General features: G+C 46.4%; 1 protein-coding gene and 1 long non-coding RNA gene across 3 annotated transcripts in view; one reads left to right on the forward strand and one right to left on the reverse strand.

Moving 5' to 3' along the window:
• LOC119171757 (uncharacterized) overlaps window positions 1-27,120 on the reverse strand; it is a 196,131-nt gene that overhangs the window by 15,707 nt on the left and 153,304 nt on the right. The window lies entirely within an intron of this gene.
• LOC119171756 (uncharacterized) overlaps window positions 16,913-27,120 on the forward strand; it is a 127,089-nt gene continuing 116,881 nt past the window's right edge. The window contains exon 1 of one of the 2 annotated variants that reach the window (XR_012894844.1): window positions 16,913-18,020. The gene's annotated coding sequence lies outside the window, so the exon portion shown is untranslated. The remainder of the gene's footprint in view (window positions 18,021-27,120) is intronic. The other variant, XM_075892368.1, reaches the window with a different exon arrangement.

Here is a 27,120-nt window from a genome sequence, read left to right on the forward strand (position 1 = left end):
CAGCATTTTCACCTGCATGAAAAATGCAGCTTAGTACCTTGGCGACTAAACCATCGAGGCGGGGTCATCATCATCCAATCAAATACATATGCGCCAACCGTAATTATAACTTTTAATTGACTATATTCTAACCTCACAGCAAAAGAAAAGAGTAGAACAGTTTAAAAGAAAGTTCTCCCCCCTCTTACTATGACATCCATAACGCTTTTTAGGTCGCTTTTGGCAGAGTGCACTTTCGCTCTGCGGAAAACTGCTTTATGATTTGGAAGTGGCTACTAATACTCGCTGTCACAGGACACAAAATATTTTTTCCCTATATTACTCTGCCATGCAGATGCCATTCAATAACGAGTACTAGTATGAGTGCTGGCCGTCTTTCAGAGTGATTTATGAGGTTTTTGCAGCCTTAAGCGACGATAAAATCGTATGCCACTTTTTTCATTTCGCCACCCCTTGAGCTCCTCCTTTACGAATATCTGGAATTTCTGGGTCGCCTGTCAAACAGTTTGACAAGCTCGGCAAATACTACTGTGAGTTTTACCCCCGAATTTTAGAACGTCCCTTCACTAAATGCTTCACCTTGACTTGAGAAAATTGATTCCAGTGCAGTCTCTAGGCAGAGCAAGTCACTCAATATCAGGGATAATCTGCAGCGATTCTCGAGAAACGCAGCGTCATTTTTAGACAAGCGGTAGCGGTGTGCTCGGCTAGTTCAAGTGAAGGACGAGATTCGAGTGGAAGAGCGTTCGTAAATAGGGAGGTTAGCATTGTTCGCACTGTGGGCTTTTATGGAAATAGCTGCGCTCTCGTATATTTTGAATGATTTAGCGGATATCAAATAATTTCTACATATATTTTTCCGTTTGTGTGATTCAGTCTAATTTGTTGTACTACTGTAAATTTGGAGCCACACCGCGGTGGTCTAGGGGCTATGGTACTAAGCTGCTGACCCCCTGGTCGCGGGATCGAATCACGGCTGCTGTGGCTGCACTTCCGATGGAGGCAGAAATGCTGTAGGCCCGTGTGCTCAGATTTTGGTGCACGTTAAAGAATCCCAGGTGGTCAAAATTTCCAGAGCCCTCCACTACGACGTTTCTCATAACCATATGGTGGTTTTGGGACGCTAAACTGCTCATATCAATCAATGCTGTAAATTTGGAATTTCAGGCTCAAAAATGCTGTGTTTGTTTTTCCTGAAACCTGCTCCAAATTTAAATTTTCTCCCTGGAAAAGCAAGATATGATGCTCCAAAATATTGCTTCAGATGATAGCTTGGCTGCTCCACCTCTGCTAGCTGTAAGTGGTTAATCTTTCACCCTGCTTTTGTGTGTCCATTTTATGTTCCTTGATGTTGCATTGTTTCAGGGGGACACATTATGTGATGCGCTTGATATTTTACATCTTTAAATCAATTATTCTGCATGGTTAGTATCTAGTGACACTGTTAAGCTATTATAGTTTTGCCTATTGTTTTCACTCCTGTATTATTGTTTCTCCAGTATTCTGAATGTCTGAACACACAAGGGTTATTGTGAAATGAAAATGTCATTTTAAGACTGTTTTGTCATTGCATTCATTAGAATACCACTAGCCTTGCATAATATGCATAAGGCATGCCACAACACATGCAAACTGTGGTGTATCAAGGAGGCAATTGTAGTGTGCATTGATATATTATTTCAGTATATTGGAGAAATAAGGCATGCTGCATTGCACTACTCTTTCTGCTGTTTGTATGCTTCACTGCACTGTGCTTTTGTGCTGCTTGAAGCGTTTTAAAATTAGTTCTTCATTTTTAAGTGCAAATAAAGGCTCTTCTGTTGTACTTTGATATGCATGCATCAGTCGGTATAGCTCCATGCCGTACCATTGACGTCTGATTTTCGGTCTTCTTTTGTGGCAAATGGCATTCTGCTCTGCACCATTGAAAAAGGCTTTTGATTAAGGTACAATTCGTCTCTGAAGCCTATATGTGCTCTGTGTCTAATAAAATAAAGCTTGATTTCATTTTGCACTATGGCATGACTTTGTGAACGTTCTGTTATGTGTGACAGCTCATTTTGAGTGATGCCTTCGCATTCAGCTAGGATTACATGTTATATGTGAGAGCCTTATATGCCGTGCTTCATATATGCACCATAAAAACTGTGCTAGGGCCAGGATTACCACACGGTGGCAGGAGCCACTACAATAGGACATCTGCACATGAAAGGTCTAGCTAAAGGGTAAGCTTTTACGTGCTTCTACAGGGGCCTACTGGAAAGGGGTAACACTCGAAGTAAGGTATTTTTCGCATGGGTGTTGGGGCATTATTCAGCATGAACACCCCCACACCATTTTTGCTGTTTGGGTGAATTACACCCCTACACTACTTTTGTTTTTTAAGGGTGTTAGGGTGTCATAGCAATATTACACCCTTACGCCCTTAAGATTACTTGGGTGTACATTCGCTTTTACACCCTCACTCCCTTAAGGCCACTTGGGTGTACATTCGCTTTTACACCCCAAAAAATGTTTGTGCCATAGGGTGTAAATTCGGAAATCCGCCCACGGTATAGGTGTAGTCCTGCTTGATACACCCATTTCGTGGGGTGTTGGGGTGTGAGTTATAGACACTATAAAACACCTATATGGGTGTAATTTGGTTTACAGTGTACTTCTAGAAAGACAGGGTGTGAAAACACGGACACAAGAAGTAGAAGAATCATATTGTGGTTTTGGGACGTTAAACCCCACATATCATTCAATCAAGAAGAAAGTCAATTAAGACACCACAGCATTCGCCCACACATCAAATAAGGACTCGACACGTTGTTATGGGGTGATCGTATATACACATATATACACGATGTTTTTATTTACATATTGATACACTGTTATATCCCCTAATATACACACATTATGTAATAATATACATATCGAATAAATTATATACATGAATTACATTAGTGATTACAGGGATGTGGGACGTGTTTTCCGTCTCAGATTACAATTTTGTAATCGAATAACCGGCAGTTATGTGCTTAATAACACAGACGATGAGTCTCCCCCGTGCCCTAATCGAATGAGCACATTCGTTGCATTACGTAACTTGTTTGCGCGGTCCCATGCACCCAAAGTCTTGCAGATGGCGAAGCCATGATGGTGCGCCGCTTGCGTTCTCAAGGAGCACACTTCTGAAGGCTTGCGAGAACTGGAGTGATGGTGTCAAGCAGTTGCAACACGCTACGAGCTGTGGGTGTCTGTATCTTGCTCAGCAGCACGCGCATAGCCCTAACCAGGGTGCTGACCATGCCGGCAACTTGTCCTTCTTCGTCCGTCAAGTAATGAGGTACCGATGAAGTGTCCCTCACTCTCGAAGTCTTATGTTTCTCATCAGGTGCATGTATCTTTGCGAGTTCGGGCCGAGCGTGCACCTGCATTGCTGCCAGAGGCATCACTGACCTTTGAGACGGCGGCGTTCGGACTGGGCAGTAAGAATGAAGCGTCTGCTCCACTGCTAGAAGGAGCGCCTTTGTTCTTAGAAACGACAGCGCTTGGCCCTATATAGTGGGAGAGTTGGAGGAGGTGGTTTTGGACGTGTTTCGCGAGGCGACGAGGTCTTGGAGGCTTTCATGCAGTGCCGGCGACGGGACCATCGTCGCGTAATGGATGCAGCTGCTTCTCGGTGTGAGATGTCATTTCTAGCCCTTTCCTTTAGTAATGTTAGCTCCCTTCAAAATCACGTGACTGCGGTTGACAGATTGCGTGAAGTATAACGGAACTTAATGGGATGAAAGTCCGCTCTCATACACCGCTGGGCAAAGAATTGAGCACTGGGGTGATATATAATCTTGCCAAAGCCACTACTAACTCGGACCTACCAGTCTTGATTAAACCGGCTTTGGGAGATGCCAATATTCCGCACAGAATTGATCGCAATTTACGTCTTTCTTTACCGAGGTTGATGAGATTATGTAAGACTTATATTGCTTATATTTTCGTGGTAACTAGTAAGGCAGCGCTGTGTATCACTGTACTGGGTTAACTTATGAAGTTGATTTCAACGTCACATCATGGTTTGTGGACGCCAAGCAAAACTTTCAGCATATTTCAGACTATCACAAAAATAGTTACTGATTGAAGGTCGCGTCTGAGGCTTCAAGCAGTTCGTCTCACAATCATTAGCTACGTTTGTATTTTACATAACGCTTTTTTTTTGTGGTCACCTTATTTATGAGAGTCCGTGCACGCAAACAAACGCGCCAAACTCTTCGCATTTCATGCGCTGTTGACCGCTCGAGCAATAGTTCTAACAATTACCGCACTCGTTTTGCGGCCGGCAGGGGTCGCGATGTTCACGAACGGACCAATGAAACCCACGGAAGCGTGCCTCCAACAAACAAGTGTATGCCTGTGCTTGCGGTCATGCGAGCATGCCATCAACACCGTCGCGCAATTGCAGCAGCGCGGGGCGCCTCGGGAGCACACCTCTGTGACGGGACGAAACAGCCGTGAACGGGAGCAGGTTAATTGCGGACTGCTTATGGCTAGCAACGGAGTCGGCCTCATATATAGTAGCGGTCGTGTTTTGCATTCGAAAGGAAGCGCGGAGGAAACGAAGAACGGGAGCTCGTTGAATGACGTTGAGCGAGTCGTCAGCGTGAAGACGACGCCTTTGTGTGCGCAGTGCATGCATCGTTCACGCACGTGCACCGAAGTGGTACCGACGAGGGTATTATGTGTGAGGCGGTTGTTTTAATTGGCCCTCGAGATCGCCACAAACGGGCGCTTATGCACGATGCAAACAGGCGATGGCCGCCGCTCGATGGGGTAGGTATTCTCTCGAGATCGCAGGTGAGTCCATCGTTTGATGATACAGTCAGCCCACTTGCGGCCGAGTAAGTCTAGGTCGTAGTTTGAACGATGTAAGCTGAATACGCTTCTTTGTATTTACTGTGCGATCTTAGCGTTGTTGCGCTCTTTGAGAGAAACGAATTGAGATGTAGGTTTTGGGAAGTGTTGTACACTGCATCATACTCATACTCACGTATAGTTTAAGGCGAACACCTTAGATGCCTCAATACACAAACGTTAAAACTGACCGTCGGTGTCGGCGACGTCAAAATCAGTGATGCAAAAAAAAAACACACATTACGTGATGGCTTCAAAGTATGACGTCATGAAGTAGTAATAACTTGACTATGACGTTAAATGACGACGTGATCACATGACGTCGTCACTTGGCCAAAAGTAAATAGGCTCATCACTGAGGGAGTGAGAGCGAGAAGTATGGAAAGACAGGGAGGTCCGGGTAACTATCGTAAAAGAACGCAGGACTGGTACACACTTAAGTCTGTAATAATCAAAGCGGACGGCTCGGGGTCTGTTGAGTTTGTGTTGCAAAGGAGGGTAGACCCTTTGCACCGAGAATAAAATTTCATGATTTCTTTATACGTGCACGACGCGTCTCTGTATAACTTTGCTTCCCCCCTCCCCTTCCCCAGTGCAGGGTAGCCTATCGGGGCTCAGCCCTGGTTAACCTCCCTGCCTTTCTCTTTGTGTTCTCTCTCTCTGTTATCGAAAGCGGTGAGGTCCGTTAATCCTTGCACGGTTTCGCTGGCGACCTCGTTGGAGTTCGTGGGAACTACCTCTACCTTCCCAATGTGCGCGAGCAACCTGTATGGAGAGTGAAAGGAAACGTGGCTGGTGTTTTGTAGTACGCGGATAGCTAAGCAGGAGATAAACATAAAAATAGACTTATAAAGATTTCCATTCAATTCATGTCAGTGAGGTTGACCAGACGCACGCCCGGCTTTCTACCCTACACATGGGAGAAGGAGAAAAGAGAAACAGAAAGAAATAAAAAAAAAACGAAAAAAGCACACTTGCGTGGAGCTCATCCATGCAGTCTACGGGCAGTCACATAGATCTATTGATTTGAGGTATTTCAGTAGCGTTTTTATTGCATTCTGCGTCTTCGAAGCACATATACAGTGTCCCGGAATTTCGTTTTCACAAAGTGGTGTTGAATCCAGTTGGTCTAAAAACATCCGTAGCGGGAAAAACAGTGCGTGTTAGCGAGCGAAGCAGCTGTACATGAAGCCGTGTAAAAGCACATGACGTGCAAAAAAAAAACAAAAACAAAAAATGATGGCTTTCGTCACCGAGTCATCATCGGCGACTGCCAAAGGGACCCCGTGAGTTTTTAGTATCATTTTTTCAACCTGTTTTGGCTTTGTATTTTATATATATCACCGTCAACCCTCTTCCCACTCCCTCCTTGCTCTATTGCATCGGCAAAACAACGCCAGTTTCGTATCAAGCCCCAGGGCGAGTGAAAATCATTCGTGTGTTTAAATCGTCGTCAGAAAGAAGTTACTGACTTGGCACATCTCTCTATAACGTCTCTCATACGAAATTATTTCCAGCTAGTTATAATTTTGTAAGGAGAGCACGTGCAGGGAATAAATATTTTTTACATACATACGCATTTTTCACAGACATGTCACCATCTGATAACCACCAAGCTTTGAAACGTAATGGTTATTCCACAGCGAAGAAAAGAAAATATTACTTGCAACCAGCCTCGTTTTTTCTGCACAATTCTCGGTTCATCTATCTGGAGTTCACCTAAGAAGATTGATTGATTGATATGTGGGGTTTAACGTCCCAAAACCACTATATGATTATGAGAGACGCCGTAGTGGAGGGCTCCGGAAATTTAGACCACCTGGGGTTCTTTAACGTGCACCCAAATCTGAGCACACGGGCCTACAACATTTCCGCCTCCATCGGAAATGTAGCCGCCGCAGCCGGGATTCAAACCCGCGCCCTGCGGGTCAGCAGCCGAGTACCTTAGCCACTATACCACCGCGGCGGGGTCACCTAAGAAGAGAGCTTTCCTGACTGTGCATTGCTTTAAACCTTCAGTGAAGCACAACTTGACAGAGTCTAGTTAAGTTGTTTTCCATTTCCTTATTTCTGCATCCTGGTAAAACATGACATAGGTCATTACGAAGCACAAATCGAGTCCGCGACACGGATGATACAAGTCTGCCTTTGTCGAGCTTTTTGTTCGCTGGATCACAAATATACATATGTCAAGGCTGCCGAAAGCTGTGAAGTCGCCTGTAGTTTATTCGTCTGATCACGTATGGGAGCTGCGTGCCTGCAGTATATACTAAACCTTAAGGGGTGTTTTTCTGGAGTTTTCTTGGCAGTGAAATAATAATAAATATTCACGCACAAAGTCCAAACTATACCCGCTCCCTCCAGCACGCGAGCACAAGAGAAAAATGCGTTATGTATTGTTCACGTTGTCGTGAAGGTTTCACTCATTCCAGCTTCTCTTTTTTTTTAAGTGCGAAAAAAATTGCTTTGGTCCACACGCATGGCCGGGTACTGTATACTGAACAGAGGGCGTGAATACGCAGCAAGTTTCGCACGCCTCGTCACTTCCTCAGTACTTCGAGTGCTTTGTAACAACACAAAAACGGTGTAGACAGGGAATTCCATCGATTGGGTTATTTAGTTACGTGTGTGCGTGTGTGTGCGTGTGTGTGTGTGTGTGTGTGTGTTTGGTGTGTGTGTGTGTGTCGTGGTGTGTGTGTGTGTGTGTGTGTGTGTGCGTGTGTGTGCGTGCGCGCACGCGCGTGTGTGTGTGGGGGGGGGGCGTTGTGGTGCGTTGTGTTGCGGTGTGGTGAGTTGTAGTGTGTTGTGGTGTGGTGGGTTGTGGTATGGTGGGATGTGTTGTGGTGTGATGTGTTGTGCTGTCGCGTGTTGTGGTGTGGCGTGTCTTTCTGTGACGTTTTCTGTTGTGTACAACAACACCAGCTACAGCTGCATGCAACCGAATTTCGCCCCTCTGTCAGGAAACTTGCTGGCTTTTAAAGACGATAGTCTTTCTTGAGGACCTTCAATGCAAAAGTTTTAATCTGTCTGTACATTTGTCTCTTTGTCCACCCTTAACGGTACCTTTAACGGCATAAAAGTGACTAAAATAAACTCCAAACGGCCGACCCCATCGGCATCGCCCACCAATATTGCTCAAGGTTCAGTGTTCATACTTGTGAGGTTGTAAAAAAAAAGCAATTATAGCGCATATCTGAGGCACCATAACAACACGTCCAGATTATGTATGTATTTTTTACTAGAAAGAGCATATATAAGTAATTTTAAGGATCGTGGCCTTTACAACGCTGCGCTGGCCATGCAACGTTTGCACGAAACGGCAAGTGTTCCCAACGCTTTGCTAAGACGAGATGGTGGTGGCACCTACCCGTCGCCTCGCGTTCTACACCTTATCACCTCAGAGACGGGCGCGCAGGGCGCGCCCCCCGTTTTCCAGAATAACTGCCAAATAGCGGTCGTGTCTCACGTGTGACGTGATTTGATGCGCTCGTTCGCCTCCGCTGCACGCTCGAGGCACTCTAACGCAGCGCCTGCAGAATACTGTTCACCGATTTTCTTACCCAGAACATCAAAGAAACGTTTTGTTCACTCTATCCAGACGCAAGACTATCGTCTTTTGAGGACATTTGCGGTGTAACATGCAGATACGGTGCAATTTCTTTTCTTCCCGTCGCAATACACTCATCTTCAGAAAAAAGCATAGATACAAGCGTGCACATATGCAGTCTTCGTAAAAGGGCACACCTGCCACTATACCTGTGGGGTCCAACAGGAGTATGCAAAGTCTATGTCATTATCAACCCCCCATTTCAGACGGTCACTTCAGTTTCTATCCTGAAGTCGGAACAAAACAGCGACGCCAAAGACAAAAGAGTCCTGGTGTCGACACACCTGCTGTAGACGCTCCCATGGTAATCGAGCACAAAACGATGCCCGCATAAGGCATTATGATCCACATGCGCATGAAAGTGGCTCATTCGTATACGCTACACAAACAAAAACGATCGCACGCTGTGTCCTACCGCATCGTATTGTTTTTACTCTCGTTTGCGGACTTCCGTCGTCATTTGTTCCCCAGAAGCGACCTTCGCGACAAGCGCCACCATCGAGTGCACATACCCTTCCATTTAGACACGACGGACAATAGCTTCCTGAAACATTTGGGAGAAAGACTGTACAGCAGAAAGAGGGCCATCGACAGGACCTAAACTGCAAATCTTACAGAGGTCTCTAGTACCTACGACCGGACAGAGGGAAAGAGAAAAGAAAGGCTAGCTTTCTAAAGCTGCCAGATTCCCGACGCATATCGACTGACTCTCGGACGAGTAGGCAACTTGGTTGCCGCCCTCCCGACCGGTCATACAGTACGGGCAGACAGAGCACTAAAGGCGCTTCAGCAGCTGCAGCCGTCATCATCAGCGGCAGCTCGCTGCAGGGGTCCACGCCACAGTCGCCGCAGGTCCTCATCATCACGACGCCTCCGCGGTAAGGCTCAGCAGGACGATTCGTCCCGCAATGACCGCGCTTTATTTGTATTTTCCCCACGCGAAATGCCCATACTTTTCGTTATACTTCTTGAAAGTTTCGAAACGCCGAGTTTCTGTGGTACGTAGTTTGTGCGTGCGTGCGTAAAGCCTCAGTGACCGAAGACAAAAAGCGCGTTCACGCCCCTCCCAGAAGCTGTCGGGTGCCGTGGCAGCACGTACACCTCGGCGACCGTTCTCTTTGTTCCGGTCTCTTTATATAAGCGGTGCGCCAGCGACCATCGGGTCGGGCGACGGCGACACGCCCTGCGCTGAGCACCGGACTCTCTATTCTCTTTTTCTTCTACAGTTCCGTGCAGTATCGTGTGATTCGCAGCCCCGTTGCTCCAGAGAATATAAGGAATGCCCGAATGTGCGAAGGGATCACAACGGTCGTCGCGCTCTGCATCATCATCCATATCAAGGTCGCCGTAGGTCGCCAGGTCTCAGACGTAAATGTCCTAAAATATCGCAGCAACACGCACCCACTTTATTCAGTGTTGCACGGTGATAATCGTGACAAACGGAACAGTAGATGGGACGCCCGAAACGGCTATTAAGTGCCGCCTGGACCACGTGTGGGTCGGACCGAACTACGCTCGCAATCAGGCTTTGCACGGCGATGACCCTGCAGAGCATTTTATGTCGCGGTGCGAAGAACTATATGGTTACGTGCATGTTAGGGTCATCAAGTTGACGCACCTACCGAAACATTATGCCACAATAAGCGCAGTTGCAAAACGTGCGAGGCGGGAAAGCGATTATTTCAAAAGGGCGCGGCTTGATTCTTTCGTGTCTGTCTCCGCATTCCGCTTGCAGGCGTGACACAAAAATAGCCACCGTTGCGGCAACCGTGCTCAGTTGAACAATAATATCCCTCTGCTGCGAAAGCCGTGCGGGCGGTGATCCAGTGCTGGGCATGACGCTTGATATTTCTCTTCGAGGCTGAATATGCGGTGCATTGCGAGGAGGGACGTAGGGTGCAGCGACGACTGCGTTCTCGCTTCAAGCTGTACCAACAAGGCCAAAGGCCATCCCTCAAACTGTGTAGCGTCACACGTGAAGCATCTGGCAGGCTATTCGTAGGAGACACCTGAGCCAAGATGTCTCAAAAGTAAGTGGTTATTCACACAAAAGGTGACAGCGGAGACGGGCGAATACGCCCCCACTCTGTGCACGTGGTGAATATCCTCCTTGGCGTGGCCTAGGGTGACTATGCCTAGAACGCAGCAGTAGCCCATATAATGCTTTGATTTGTGTCCCCTGCTGCTTGTGCTCTATTGAAAGAAAAATGTAAAGAATGTTGGAGAATAATAGTGAATAAGAGAGAGATGTTTATACGCGCTGTCTGAGCTCGTAATGTCATTGTGGGCGTCCAGCGAAGCGGCCCCGACGACATCCGCTGTCTTCTCAGCGGTCGCGTGGGCCACGGTTGCGAAAGCCTTGTTCGCCCATCGCTGTCGCGTGCGGCGTAGCCGATAAGACGTCCCTTTATGTGCTCGCAGCACGCAGAGCTCAATGGCCATCCGCCGCCGGCTGCCACACTTGTTTACGTACGGTTCAGGCCATTCGCCTCGGACACGGATGTGACGACGTTGCGACATGCCCGATAGATGTAACAGAAAGACAATGCTTTGGAGTACTCAGCAACAATTTATGAGCTCCGGAATAAGACAAAATGAGGAAAGGGAGAGAAAGAAACTATTTGAAACCAGACATGTCCACGGAAAAACAAGTTTTATTCCACATGTGTTCATTTGAAATCGGCACATTTCCTTGTACTTCCACATGATCACAAAGTGAAAAGCTGTGCTCTCTTCGGAATGGCACAGACCACCAACTTCTCAAAATATGACAAACTGATGACTTGACTCTGATTGAACGGCGATTGATCATTAATGGTGATCAAGTAATTTCAAAGGCTGTGGTCGGATAAGGTACGGTACTCAATATTGTGGCTTCTCATCTTAGGCCTACCACAACCTATTGTTTGCGGGAACTCGTCTATGGAACCGACTCCTTTGGAAGCAATAATCGAGTCTCTTCAATATATGTTTGAATAATGGCATCATGCCCGAACACAGTATATAGGCAGAAATGCTTGTTATACTTTTCGAAGGGGGGGAGGAGGGGGTTCATTTATTTTTTGTGTATGTTCGTGCGTGCGTGTGTGTGTGCGCGTGCATATAAACACGTGCAAAAATTAAAATATTTTGGCGCGGAAAGGAGCACGGACACCCCGAATGTTCCCGCCGCCACTGCAACGTCATAAAAATGTTTGATCAGCGAGTGTTGCAGGAAAAAAAATGTCCGTATAGTTGATATTTATATGTGGGATTTAACGTCTCAAAATGTCCCTATAGTTGGATTCCACCATAAAAGTTGATCACTCCGGCCAACGCAATACCGCCGGGCAGGTTGCAGCTATGGAAGAATGGAGAGAATGTGCATGAATGTAATACTACAGAATAGGGGTAAAATGGGTGAGCTTGTAATAATCCATTATTTAAAATCGCAAAAAAAAACGAATTGGAACACAGACAAAAAATGTTTTTTCTCTCGCTTTGTTCTCATTAGTTTTTTGCGCAGTTACATAATAAATGTCATACTACGCCTATATGTCATGCCTAGGGCAAGGAAGAAAAAAGCAGAACAGGGAGGTCAAGCTGCCCTGTGTTGGGGAAGCGGGGAAGGGGGCCGTCATACTGTTTTAACGCGATAGCGTTATAGAGCTCGCTTCGCAGAAATTGCGGCACCGACGGCAGTGGTTGTAAGCAAAAAATAATCATCTTGTGCGCGAGAAAAAAATTGAGAAAGATGTAAATAAAATAAATATTAAAAAATTCAGGTCAGAGTGAGCATCAAACCTGGGTCGTTTGCGTGGCAAGCAGGTGTCCTACCACACAACCACGCGTCTTATTTTTTTCTATATTGCCTTGCATATCAAGAGTTAACATTTCACATATTTAACAAAACACAAGCGTACCACAAAATACACTCACAAAATTCTATGAAGGACCGTCAGCTCTGAGCTCACTATTGATCAATATTTTGGCATTCGTAACAGTTCAATGCTCACAATCCACACTAGTACATCCTCTTGCCCTTTCAACACTTCAAAAAAAAAAATGGCCCACTGATTCGCGAAATATTGTCGCACAGATCTGACTTCTACATCCGTGTTTTCAAAGGCATATCAGGTTTGCTATATGCTGTGCAGGCTCAGAAGTATGCTTAGATTATAAGGTAGGCCAGCCTCGTTTTTAACAGAAAGAAAATGGATGCCATGTGGACGTCACGGTAATTCTTTTTTTCAAGGTTCTCTGCAATATATCCGAGGAAAAGACCCCACTCCAGCAATCTATAAACACATGATCAATTGTTTCCGGTTTACTACATAAGTAACAATGTGTGCTCCATATAGGACGAATAAGATCCTAGCCTCCAACCATGTTTTAACTGGTGAAGTACCAGTGTGTAATTTAAAGAAAAAAGCTTTGACCCCTTGCTTACAAGCATTCTTTTGGTACGTTTAAGACATCCTGTCCTGGGCCTGCACAGTATATCTGGTACAGTGGTACCGTCAGTAAGACATCGACAAGTTCTTTATACAGTTTTTGTTTACGTTATACTTCAGTCCGATACTCTAACGAAAATCTTACTGATAAAAAGTGCTCTCATAATCAAATGGTGGTTTTGGGACGTTAAACCCCACATATCAATCAACTGATAAAAAGTGCAATGACGAAACAACTTCCTTTAGATACCTCTGTATTGGTCCTCACACACTTGCTGACGACACAAACCTCGTCTGCACTCTAGACAACCTTAGTTTTATAACAGTTCTAAAAAAAAAAGGTCATCTACATCACGCATAAAAAAGAAACTATTGACAAGTTATCTTATACCAATCCGAGCCCCCCATTTTGGACATTTCTGAAGAGATGGGACTTGTAGCGTTCACGGCGAAGACTTTAGGAACGCTAGCATCTGCCCAATTATTTTGGAGGTGACAAAATTCATAGATCATTTTTCAATTAGCTTACGGTGGCGCTGTCTAAATTTAAAGTAGCAGTCAATGACGCATGGTTTAACAGATAACGAAGGTAGATGTTCTGACGAAAAAAAGGGCCAAAGAGAATGTCAACGTAGGAGGCGCTTGGGTGTAGAGAAGGGGATTGCGCATCTTGGGACGTGCACTGATTTTCGCAAATGATTCCCTTAATAAATCAAAAGGGGTCATCCAGCCAAGACGTTTCTTCGCTGTTCCATACAGATGCAAGCAACCGAAGTGGACGCGCGTTTCTTTCACGTTTCTTAAACGAAAGCGCATCGTTCTGTTTGGCATTTAAAACCTCGGGCAGCGACGCTACAGTCCAACACGCGTAAGCATCTCGTCACAGAACCACGTAAAACAGACCCAAGCTGTACTGCGTGATTGGCTTTCGTTTCGGTGGAAACAACAGAGCTAAAGTGGCAGGGAAGGAAAAAACAAAGGGAGAGAGGAGATTCAGCGCCACACCTGGTGCGCCCTTCATCGCGCGCCACCGCTGCCTGCTGGTGGACCTCACCGAGCACTGCTGCAACACTGCGGGCTCGAGTGCGCAGCAGGTAGCGCGGCTTCCTGAACACGCGCGAGCAAACACCGCAGCCAGAAAGCAAGAGGATCAACCCTACCGGCACGAAGGCGGCGTGAAAAATCGAGTTCCGTGCCAGTGGACCCACACGCTGCAAGCATGTTGGCGCTATAGAGACTTTGGAACGCTCGTATACATAAATGTGCGCGTATATAAATAGGGAGCCCGGACACACAGTCAAGGAGTTATAGTGCAGGTAAACAGTGGCCGGTGCATGGAAAGGTTTGGTGGTTCCTTGCACAAGAGGATAGCTGTACAGCGCCATGTGTGTGTTCGAATGATGCGCTCGCGAAGCCGTTTTCGTGCATGTACGCACAAGTAAGTGTACATACACGTGCGAGCCTCGAAAGGCCGGCATTGCGGAGCGCTTTATCGCTGCGTCCGTACTTCGTGCATCCCGGCAATTAGGCTGCGCGTTTCGCTCTTCAAGAAACTCCCCCCTTCCCCCCACTCGGAAGGAGGTGGCCAGCCGGAACCCCCTCATCCACACACAGACCCCCATCTGGGCACGAACATGCTACACAGGAGGGCATCGGAAGAGATGCCCCCGCCGTCATATAGCGTCGCCCCTGCTGCTGGGGCCGCACCTGTACCGAGCTAGGGCCAAGCCGTAATCGCTGTTCCACGGATGGGAAGTAGTGTAGGGGGGAGACACTCGCTGAGGGGATCCGCGACAGGTGCCCTAATTATGGCCCTGGCCTGCCCCCCCTCCGCAAGCTGACGCCGCCTATTTCGATGCGCACAGTTCCTTTATTTAGTTCCCTTTCTGATATTTCTTTTACTTGTGACACCGCGAGCCTTCAACAAAACTTAGTACGCACTCGACTACCCCCTCCCCTTCCCCTTCCCCTGCAGCCTTGGCACGTTGGACACGGGATCCTAATTTCGCCGCTTACTCTCACTGGCGTGCTTTCGCTTGATGTCCCCTCCATTTTTCAGCCTTGTCACTTCATCAGGCTTACTGCCTTTTCGGCATACAGAATCGTGTTAATGCAAACTGTTCGTTATGACTTCCACTCAAGGAAAATCAACTTCTTAACAAAAAAAAATCGAAACGACTTTGTGACACGCGTACCAGCTTATATACGGCATGAACCGCAGCACGATTTCTTGAGCGCAGAAGGACCATGGCGATGTAAAGTGCGCAAAGTTTTTTTTTTTTTTTTTTCCTATATGTGTCATCCACTGCAAACGCACTAGACGCAGATACCGAGCAGACAGTTAAGATCACTGGACATCTGCGGTTCAGTAATCAGTGCATTGTACTGCAATTTATTTCGAAGAATCAGGTTTTTATAACAAGGTTCTTGAAAACGGGTCTTGCATATGTCCAATTCGCACACGGCATAGAGTATGAAGTAGCTATAGAAATTCACAATTTCTCTTAATCATTTTTCCAAGACTACTCGAACACTACAATCATCTTCCTCTTCCTTTTTTTTCTCAATTGATGCATTTGTCCTCCCCCACACCACCCCGAAACCTTTCTGCAACTAGCGTCGTTTTGCACTGACTCCAAGACCAGAGGCATTGAAAGCTTCCTGCTCTGGTTTTGCACGCTTCTGTGATCGGCCTGTCTTTGGCCAAGTGATGGTGCCATGGAACGTCAGCCCCTTGTGCTACGTCATGATGATGTCACATATTTAGAGATCTATGACGTCATGATGACGTTATATGGTGACGTCATTACGTGATGAAATTTTTCCTTGTGCTGCCGCCGCCAACGCCGATGGTCAATTTACGTGCTTGATGAGACATCTAGGGCTTTCGCTTTAATAAACATGGCTTATAACTACAAAAACTGCACGAAAAAAAGACAAGAAACAGAGAAGGCACACACCCACGCGCAGAGAAGGCACACACACACACACACACACACACACAAAGAGAGAGAGAAGGCACACACTCAAGTGCCATCTTTATTTCTTGTTTATTTTTCGCGCAGTTCTTGTAATTATTAATAACGAATTCGCCCAGCGTTCAGTCTTCTTAAATAAACATGGAACAGCAGGCCATTAACTTTCTTCACACATAATGTAAGTACAAGTCCTCCGGCCCACCGCATGCACGTTCAAGAGACCGACAGAGCAACGCCCACCATTTATATACTCACAAGCTCCTTCAGTCTTCTTCCTGTTGGCGCGCAATGGAAATGAAGTCGCAACGTCCGCTGCATCCTTAATTACAACGTTTTGCGTTCGTTTTAGCAGCTTCGCTCACCACCGCCCCGTATCCCGTATGACACTTTCGTTAGCCCTGCTTGTGAACACCACAACTTAAAAAAAAGCAAATATTCAGACTTCAGAAACCGAATATTTATATGAGAAAAAGAAAACGGAGAAACGACCCATAGTTGACCGAAGCTGTAATGAAAATTTACATGAGACGTTAAGGGGTCAATGTTTCATGCCACAAGCACACGCGTTGCTTCTACGTGTGAACCCATTTGCTTGTTTCGAATGCACGTGTTTGTGCTTGTGTTTTCGCGTACGCATGTGTCTGTGCATTTGGAGGCGGGCGAGAGAGGGAATTCGGGTGCTAATGATCGTCTTCCAAAGTTACCCTCGCACCAACAAGCAAAACAAAGGAAAAAGACTAAGACTTCTCGACCACTCAGCATGTGGGGGGGAGCAGGTGGACGACGCTCGACGGAGAGGCGGAGGAAGAAGAAGAGAGCGAGGAGGAGTTGCAACAAAAGAGCGACGGCTGCCGCAGTGCGCGCGGGTGGCACCGCGCCTGGCGGAGTGGACACGGCATGGTAGCCGCGTCACATCGGCCACGCTTTCTTAATGCGAGTGGCCAGCGGCGTTTGCCCTCTCCCGCCACAGAAAACCTTCTTCCTCTTCATCATCCTCCATCGGAGGAGGTGTCCCTACGGTTGGTCGGCTCGTTGGCTGCCTGCCCTTCTCAAAGGAAGCGGCGAGAGACTCACGTGCGAATCGTGAGAACGCCGCACGAAGACGCCTTGCCGCGGAAGGCGGCGGACGATGGCACCGCAGCGATTGGGAGTCGTGTCACCCTGGAAACGTAGTGAACGACTGTGACCGACTTATCGTGTGCTGTGCGGATCTACCTACGGCAAGCCAGTGATTGCCCGGCAAAAAAAGTGTGAACGTGTCGCAGGCGTACACGGCCGATTCACCCTGGGGCGACGTCTTCGCACTGGAGACGAAGATTTTGGATGCTGCTCTACCCAATGTTTGGCGGGCTGTGACTTCCTCGTGTTTTGTAAGGCTAGAAGAGACAAAAGCTAGGACTTTTCTGTAGCTAGGAAGACATTTCCAAGCAGGCCCCTATTATAGACCCGATTTGGATAATAATCAAGACTTGCGCACATTTATCCTCGGAGGAGACCGTGCTACCTCAGGATCGAAATTGAATCAGTTTCAGCTGGTGGTCTCTGTCAGAATTCAGAAAACGTGTTTTCTGAAGTATAAGCGGGTGCTGACGCAAGCTCTACATTTGTTCTATTCATGCCCAGTCGCCGTGACGTAAGCTCGCCGGGAAAGGAACAAAACGCGTGTACGTGCATCGCCTTTCTTCTTTTTTCTTCCATTCAGTGCTGTAATTAGCCGCGTAAACGAAACACCCTCAAGGAGCCTAAAAGTAAGAACCCCATTGTTTATGAATTTGTTTCCTCTAGGTCAGCATTGTCGGGAGTGAGTTTTTGAAAACGAAAAAAAAAATAATTCCTGCGAAGTTGGCGAACACGATTTCCTTCCGTCAAGAAATCTAAGAAAGACGTTCAGTGACGTCCAAACTAAAAGGTCCTAAAAGGTCCAGTTTAGTGTATGAACCACTCGTGCTCTTGACGCCAAGATGTGACTGCTGTCGTGACAGCAGCAGAATTCGTGCGCAGAGGACCTCGACAGAATGCGCTCATGTCGGTGCAAACTTCGATGCGTCACACCGTGACTCAACGCAGCATGTGAAACCATGGACTTCCACAAACGTCTGTCCGTATAAGGTAAGTGTCTGCTATGTATTTGTGATAAGCTACACACCTGGCCGAAGTTGAAGCAAGAGCGCAGATTCGCATTCTCACCTGCCACTGGTGCCGTTTTATTTTTATCGCTGTTTACGGGCGGATTCCACGTGGCCTGCCTTCGCGCTGTTCCATCTGGCGTGGTGCAAAACATCTGTCGTATAGATGTAACAGACACCTCCGGTCCTTATGCTGGAAGAGGGGAACGAGGCTCGGTAAAAATAACTTCATCAAGCTCGGTGCTTACGGCTTTACTTTCGAAACAATTCTTGTAACGATGTCCTACGCCACCACGTGAACCGCTGATCCGTATATGTTTTGCTTAAATGGCGGCTTGAATACAGCTGCCTTCTTTCAAGTGACAATGGGCTAATGTTGAGAGGCAAATATAGTGAAGCAAGATGGACAATTCTTAGTCGCACGTGCTTGAATAGTCACTGATATAATCAAAGCCGGGTGCTTCTATGAATGGAGGCGATAGCAGGCGCAAGTTGAATTTGATCTGTATAATATTGCTTTATTGATGTCAGAGTAAGCATTGCAAGCCATGGCCAGTGGTGTAGCCGAGGTGTGGAAAGGGGGGTTGGACCTTCTTCCCCCTTTTCAAAAAGAAAAAAAAAAAAACTAGCTACGCCAGATAATGCCCATGGCTTCATGTCTTGCGTACATGTACTACATACTCATTCACGATAAACTACGCCTAAAGTCGCTTCCGTTCAGTCGTCACAATACGACGTTACTTGTGAGCAACAGGCTTCATCGTCTGAGTACCGGCAGAAAATTTCCCACGCAGCACACCTGCTGCCTTCGAAGCTGCGACGTTGGCCAGCGGCTTCAATTACACAGGGCTGTTTAGAAAGTGCACGCTATATGCCGGGCGCCCCTCGGTGCTAAGATGATAAGCGAACGCGGCATGGGAGCGGAAGGAAGACGTGCTCGGATCGCCAATCGACCAAGTGGCGCCCTTCCTATACAGGGTGGGTTCCCGGGAAAACACCACCAAGGGGCCATCCGGTTAGTAAATATGTAAGACCGCATGTTCGTGCAGTATGCGCGACACGTGGCGTGGAATTACGAAGGACGCAGTGGCTGCACACCCTATAGATCCCCTTTCTTGAATGCTTTCATTTCGTTATGACGTACTGTGCAGTGCGTCGTCTCACTCCACACGTGGCTGCAGACATCCTGTCAGTCCAATTTAAAGCCTGCGCAAAAAAACAACGTAGTGTGTGACATTTCTTTTGTCACACACACTTTCGGTGGTTTTAGCTATAATTACGCCGCTCTTAGCAGAGAATGATGGTATGTGGGGTTTAACGTCCCAAAACCACCTTATGAGAGACATCGTGGTGGAGGGCTACGGAAATTTCGACCACCTGGGGTTCTTTAACGTGCACCCAAATCTGAGCACATAGGCCTACAGCATTCTTGCCTCCATCGAAAATGCAGCCATTGCAGCTGGGATTCGATCCCGCGACCTGCGGGTCCGCAGCGAGTGCCTAAGCCACTAGACCACCACGGCCGCGCGCCCTGAGCAGAACAAGACAACGCGATAAAAAAAAAGTAGACTGATGAGTGCACGCTCACAACTGATTTATTCAATATACCTATAGCCCAGGAGAGAGCGACAATGGTCGTGAGAGCGTCTTTAATGATGTGACACTTGTTTCCAGCGAAAACAGATACATAGTTACTGAAATACAAAGAAAAGCCTACTATGAAGGAAGAAAAAATAAGGACAGAACAGAAAGGGCATCTTGATTGTAACGCGGTAGCGTTAAAGAGATCTTTTCGCAGACATTCCGACGCAGGTGTAGGTGGTTGTGAACGAAAAATTAACGTCTGGTGCTTGACCGAAAAATCCAGAAATATGCAAATAAAATAATAAATGTCAAATTCTCGGTCCGAGTGGGCATCAAACCCGTGTCGTTTGCATGGCAACCGGATGTTCTCCCACACACTCGTGCGTCTGCTTGTGAATGCCGTGAAAATATGTTCCTCCGCTTGGAAATGCAGTGAAAGTAATTTGCATGCGCTTTAGCAACACACGCGTTCTTTACATGCTTCGCAATACAACATGAAATATTGCAGTAAAATTGCTTGGTACAAGCGTACATTGTCATCAGGCGTCGATCAGAACATTTGATTATCAGGATGACTTCATGGTTTAGAGCCTGTCACCCACTGCATAAAGGACACACGTTACTGCGCTTACTACCTTAAGGCCACGTAATTGGAGCATGGCAAATTCGAAAACACTACTAAGTGCTTAAAACACGCACTATAGGGACAGGATATCGCTATCGCGTGCAACTCTTGAAGGAGAAGTTTAAAAATCTTCCCCCTCTCCCCTTTGTTTTCTTCCTTGATTGATTGATTGATTCGTGGTGTTTAACGTCCCAAAACCACCATATAATTATGAGAACCACCGTAGTGGAAGGCTATGGAAATTTCGGCCACCTGGGGTTCTTTCACGTGCACCCAAATCTGAGCACACGAGCCTATTTTCGCCTCCATCGAAAATGCAGCCGCCGCAGCCGGGATTCAATCCCGTGCCCTGTGGGTCAGCAACCTTTTTTCTTTCTTCCTTGATATACGCGTCTTTCTGTGTTTCAGTAAGCATGTAACAAATAGCCCTACAAAAAGTTTTATTCGGTTACAAATACATAGCAAGCAATATAGGAGAAGCGTTCGACACCAGGAGAAAAGGAGAAGGGGGATAAAAGCGACCTCTTTTCAGTCTGTCTGACAACGAGTGCGCGTATCTACGGTCCACGTGGTACAGTTGACCACGTGACCTCGATTGAAATTCATAGCCGTTCTTGTTACGCTGTTATTCTTTGATCATGACACGTCATCCTTAATGAACACTGAGTATCTTCAATAAATCAGATGTCAGTTGGTGCTCACCCATCTCATCTTTTCATGTATTAATTTTGTCATTATTCGAAGTTTGCTAGATCATGATGTCGTGCCAACTCACCAAGCTTTCAACGCTATGGTCACCCACGAAAGCGTGTGGTCCAAATGCGAGTTCAGCTTACCACATAGTTTTGGTAGCTACATTTAGGTATATATTGCAGTATTTGTGTGCATGTAATGATAATAGCACCAATATTTCCTGAGTTTAACGCACAATAACCATGATGTGATCATGAGGCCTTCTGTAGTACTTTATGTAATTACAACCACCCGGAGTTCTTTAGCGTGCAATGAAATTGCACAGTTCACAGGTCTCTACGAACGACATTTCTCCTTCATTGAAGTATTACCATCGCGGCTGGTATTGAACCCTCTTTTTTTTTGGGTTATTAGCCGAGAATCGTAACCACTGCGCCACCACGTAATTTTATCTTCTCCTAACCCATAAAAACTGTGTTTGTAAGCGTTTACGGGTTTAGTTTTGACGTTTTGCGTTTGGGTAGTCCATTTTGTAGTACATGTTATGATAGCGTTTTGTGTACATTAAGTGACAAGGAGTAGACAAAACCACAAATTCGGCTAACATCTATTTTATCATGTCAGTTATAAAAAAAAGGAAGAAAATAAGAGTCTTTTGGAAGCAATATTATCATAGCTCACGGTGAATGCAAAGTTATTAGAGGAAGACGCATACGTATAGGACCAGAGTGCTGTCTAGCAAGTCGAAGATTCAGTTACACACACACACACACACACACACACACACACACACACACACACACACACACACACACACACACACACACACACACACACACACACACACACACACACACACACACACACACACACACACACACACACACACACACACACACACACGAACCCAAGCACGCGTGACCCTGCTGCACATATGTGACATGAAACATGTCACTTGACATTACACGGGTTAGGCATATAAGCAAACCCATGGTCTGTTAATGATACCGATGCATAGCCAAAGCACAAGTCTCCCTTTGCGTTCTGTGCTTTCCGGTTTAACGCCTTCATCTTTCAGCGCTATACCAACCTTGCAAACATTCAAACTATAACCCAAGTTTCAATCCTTCAACGTTACCACAGTATGTTGTCACCTTGCGATGATCCCCTTTTCATCTCCAAAGAATAACCCCGGGATCGTGACGACTAAGCTGTGAACCGCCATTCTCTTCTTGTCGGTGTGATTTATGTTTCGCCCCTCACTTGCGGAAACCGTTAGCTCTCTATAGTTTCGGGGCCACACGTCGGCGCGGGGATCGCTACAGCAGCTGCCTCACGAATGCGCGACATTTCGGCCGTTAATACGCCGCAGGTATACACCGAGTAACGGCAACGTGGCGGCGGCTTCCTTCCGCCATCCGTTCAGTCACGACGTCCCACGACCGGGCACATTATGGAAATCACTTCCCCGGACGAGAGCGAAAAAAAAAAAATGGCCCGGCGCACTTTCTTCTTATGGGACACGTGAGCCGCGTATATGTGCGTATGCCATGCACGGTCGGAACAAGCCGTGAGGTTACGCGAGTAGCTAATGGTGTGAGTAGCAGAAGTGTGATCCTGTATTCGCCCGCCTCGGTATGTGGCACAGGAAGTATTGCGCGCAGAGGCGTTACGTGCTATGCATTAGTCACGCCTGTTATTATCGTTATCGTTTGATTTATAAAATACGCTGATGGTGTGTATTAGAATTTGACACTGCCTTCAGTTGATATAGTACAGCCCGTCGTACTCTAAATCGTTAACAACTTTTTCTAAACACACATGTAAGTGATTGAGAGGGATCGGCACACCACCTCCTTACTCTTCTTCGGCAAGGAACGAATGGATATAGTAGTTCAGGCCTCTAAAGAGCTAATATTAAACGCTTTCCTGTCCAACTGACAGTGTGACTTTATTTGCAAAAAAAAAAAGTTTTACCTAAAAAGTGCTCATAAGAAGAAACCAGCCAGAAGGCTTTCATTTAGTATCGGGTTTTCCTTTAGGTTTTATAAAAAAACATTATGTAACAACAAAAGAAAAGCAATAAACCAACAAAAAGCTGGCTCGGTGTTTTCTCGGTGGTTTAGAGATGTCTCACCGACACCCTTGCTCTTATTATATTACTTTAGTACATGTTTGATAATCACACAGTAATTACGCAATCAGTTAAACCACAGAAAGTTGTATGAATTGCTTGAAGCGACGGCAGTCAACGCTGATTGGGTTCTGAACAGCTACGTGGCACTTGCACCCTAAATTTCAAGAAAAAGAGTAGGGGGTGCAAAGTTTGCCCCATACCTTACTCAGTTATGACTACGCAGGTTTCTGGCTAAAATTGCGGCCGAAATTTCCTGATGTCGCGCTCCAAAAACTTCTCCCATATTCAGGAAAGCCAGGCTACAAATGCAGGTGAATGTGAGAAGCATGCCATCTCTTCATTTGCATTTTTTAAAATATATTGCGAGGCAGGTTGCCCTGGACTCGATTTTAACGCAGGTTGCAATGAGACCTTTCCCTTGACTAACGAAAGGGACCCTACCCACGCCTATGACTATAGCTAGGTGAGCATTCAACTGCACACACGGTGTGCTGTGGGCAAATGTGCACAATCGATGCACTGCTGGCAGTGCATCTATAGTGCACATATTGCACGACTATCGCGGACCTCGTCCATAGCGCCCCACAAAAACGATGTCAGTGACCCGGCAGGTTAAAATCGGATATCGTGTTGCTGAAATCTCTTCACTCATTCTGTTGACTGGGAATCGCCACACTAAGTCGACCTAAATCAACGCAGCCACTGAAGAGAAGTTAACCAGGTTGAGAAAATATAGCACTAACTTGACGTGGACCGTTCGGATTCATGTTGCTTATTGCAGCAGAAACTTTCATGCGCATGACAAGGGGTTGACGGTGCCTAACACGCTGTAATATCTCAGTTGGACTTAATTTATACAAGCTTAGCTGCTTGTCGTTAGAACACTTGCGATGTGAAAAAAATGACAAAACAAAAAACGCACGTATTCTGACAAGCATCTGAGCTTGTATAGTCAAATTAAGTCCTACATGTATAAATTAAGTTCAAGTGTCTATCAAAGCCATATCTTCGTTGTAATGTAAACACCAAACAATAAACATTATTTTAGTATTTTTAGCACAGCTAGTGCTTAAGCAAAGCGGTCCGGACAAGACGAGCAGCAGTTGCAGAAAGAGCGCTACGTTGCTCGAAATCACCTGCCATAAATATAAACGTCTTCTTGCCACTTAAAGTCACATCGCAGCCGGCTTGCGTGCAGACCATCAGATTTTTTGGTGCGAATTGCTTCCCGTGCAACATAGGTTGGTGCATGCGTATTCAACCAACTTCTTGGACATTGATAATATTTGGTTGATCAGAATTGGCCTCAGGTTGCTTCCTAAAATTTTCCGCTTACTATGGGATACTTTCGCACCGAAAGGAAGCAGATCACTTGGGTTTATTTTCAGCCAGTTTTAGGGGCGAAACTTCTTAGGATATAGGCTAGTCCGTCGTGGTTTAGCTTAAGTTTACCTTTACCTTAAGTCAACAAACCTGAGCGACCGCCTGTGAACTGTGTGTGCTCCCCGAGTGTGCTCGTGATTGTGTGTACCTTCTCATCTTTGTGCAACCTCTTTTCTCCCCTTTATCCCTTACCCAGTGCAGGGTAGCAAACCGGATGTGCGTCTGGTTAACCTCCCTGCCTTTCCTTGTATCTTTATCTCTCTCTCTCTCTCATCGTAGCCGCTCCTATAGTACTCGGAGTGCTAACTAGAGGGCGCTGTGGCGCTCGATCTACTCCGATGCGTAGGAGACGCGTGCTTTAGTGTGATAAGAGATGGACGGATGGATGTACGGACGGACAGACGGAAAGACAGACAGAGCAAGCTCCCTCATCATTCACTTCGTGAATATGGCGTAAATTTTTTTTCGAACTCATCTGGTCCCTGCTCAATTTTCACACACACTGTCACGTTAGCTCATGTTAATCCACGTAGCCTTACAATCAGGTAACCACATGCACTGACCAGTTGACTACTTCCTCGTTGTATGCGATTTTCACACGAGTTAACAGATATAGGGCAGCGGCAAGGACACTGCGCCCGCCTTGTGCGTCCTCGAATTTATGGGTGAGAATCGGTCCCCTCCCATGACGAGCTCAGCTATATCCGAACGAGACGATAACCGAATATAAAAAAAGAAGCCCACAGCGTCGGCCTGGCAACGGCGCGTTCACGAAGGCCCTTTTCAGCGTTAGCGGTTGTCGGCCGTTCTCCCTTGCGCGGCTTCGCTACGGGTGATTAGGCTTGAAATCGATAATCGGGCCACTCGGAGAATGTCGTTCGTGCGTGTCGTGCACACTTGTTGGTTGAAGGTCATTTGTCACTGCGTGTCCCACGCACATATATACAGTGTGTACCACGAACGGCTGGCACCGTAACGACCATAGATACTTAAGGCTTACACTTATGGCGCACATTACCGGTATAGACGCAAACGGCGGGCGTTGCGGGGAACAACGCATGGCCACAGTGAGAAAAAAAGGTTCGCATGACCCGCAGGGATCACCGCGATTACTTCCTCCAGGTGACCCCTTCCTCGACCTCCTCCTATCGGCTTATGTAACACCTTTACCGTCACGTTGGAACGATCGTGTCTCTCACACTATAGCGGCCAAGTGGGTGCACTGTTCTCGAGCACCCGAGATATTTCACTCGCGCGCACCCTGCTTTCATCTTGCCGCGTTAACGTGTTCCTTGTCTTACTCGTGAGTGGGAGAAATCTTTGCCGTGAGCGCTTATGGCTTCGGACCACAACAACGTAAACAGTGACACAAACAAAAAAGCGTAGGGGCATGGTGCGTGCGCCAAGGAAATCCAGTGACAGATGTTGGCAGTATAAAACACTTATTTATTTATTTATTATTTATTTATTTATTTATTTATTTATTTATTTATTTATTTATTTATTTATTTATTATGAACAAAACTAGCCCTGACTATAGCGGGACAAATTGAGCGAGGGGATGACATAGAAAATACGAAGCTTTGACGTATGGTTCGATATCGACGATGCGACGACCGTCATTGCGGTAGAGCATCGGACACAGGTTCTTTTCATACCGGTGGCTAGCTGTTCACTTCGTCCAATTTGGTTTTTCTATTAATTTATGTTATAGGTACACCTTTAAAAAATTGAGGAGAGATTCGCACCAGAGGTGTCAGTCCTAAAAGGAGAGCGCAGCTGAGTTGCATTCCTTCTTTCTTTTTGTTTTTTCTTCTTCCCTTTCTTTCTCTTTATCTTTTCCTCTCTATATATTTGCCCTTTTTTACTTTGTTTATTTCTATTTCCCTGCTTCTATCTCTGTGCCTTTCTCTTTCTTCGTTTTTCTAATTTTATTTCTCTTTCGTCTTTCTCACCCCCCCCCCTCTATTTTTCTGTCCCTTTTTTGTGTCTGTTTCTTTCTATCTCCTCCTCTCCGTCCATCTTTATGTCTTTATATACCTGTATTCTATTTAGTTATCTCTACTTATTTCTATTTCTGTTACTCTGCACTCCTTCTCTTAACCATCCAAGCTATTGCATCCCACGCCGGACTAATCGGCGCCCGTGTTCTGGGCGTGAAGCAGAAGCTGAAGATGATCACGTAAAGAGCACATGCTGGCCGAGTTATTGCGCTAATGATGATGATGATAGTTTGTGCACACGACCGACGGAGTCTCTCCTCGCGAATAAGTTCGATTTCGATATTATTCGGTAGAGGGGCGTGCCCTATTTCTGCCAGATTCCTGTCCGTCATGGATAAAAACCCACGCTATAGTTTCTCTGTGCACGACGGACGGACTTCCCGGGTGAAACAGCCCTGCTGTCGAAAACTATACAAACAGAGTCCCGTATCAGAATTTCCGCCACGGTGCATGATGTGTTAGGGGAAAAAAAGCGCTACATTTCCCTCGTTACACTTAGCTATATCATACATTAATCAGGTTTTCACGCACGCACTTTAAGAGAGTATATACTTGACGGCTCGATACCGAGGCGCAGGGTCGCTCTGTGGCGGCCGGCCAGATTCCCCAGATTCCGAGATCGCCGTAGTATAGTCAGCGGGTTGCCGTGTGTGGCCGA

The sequence above is a fragment of the Rhipicephalus microplus genome, chromosome 4 (genome assembly GCF_043290135.1).
Source record: "Rhipicephalus microplus isolate Deutch F79 chromosome 4, USDA_Rmic, whole genome shotgun sequence".
Classification (NCBI taxonomy): Eukaryota; Metazoa; Arthropoda; class Arachnida; order Ixodida; family Ixodidae; genus Rhipicephalus; species Rhipicephalus microplus.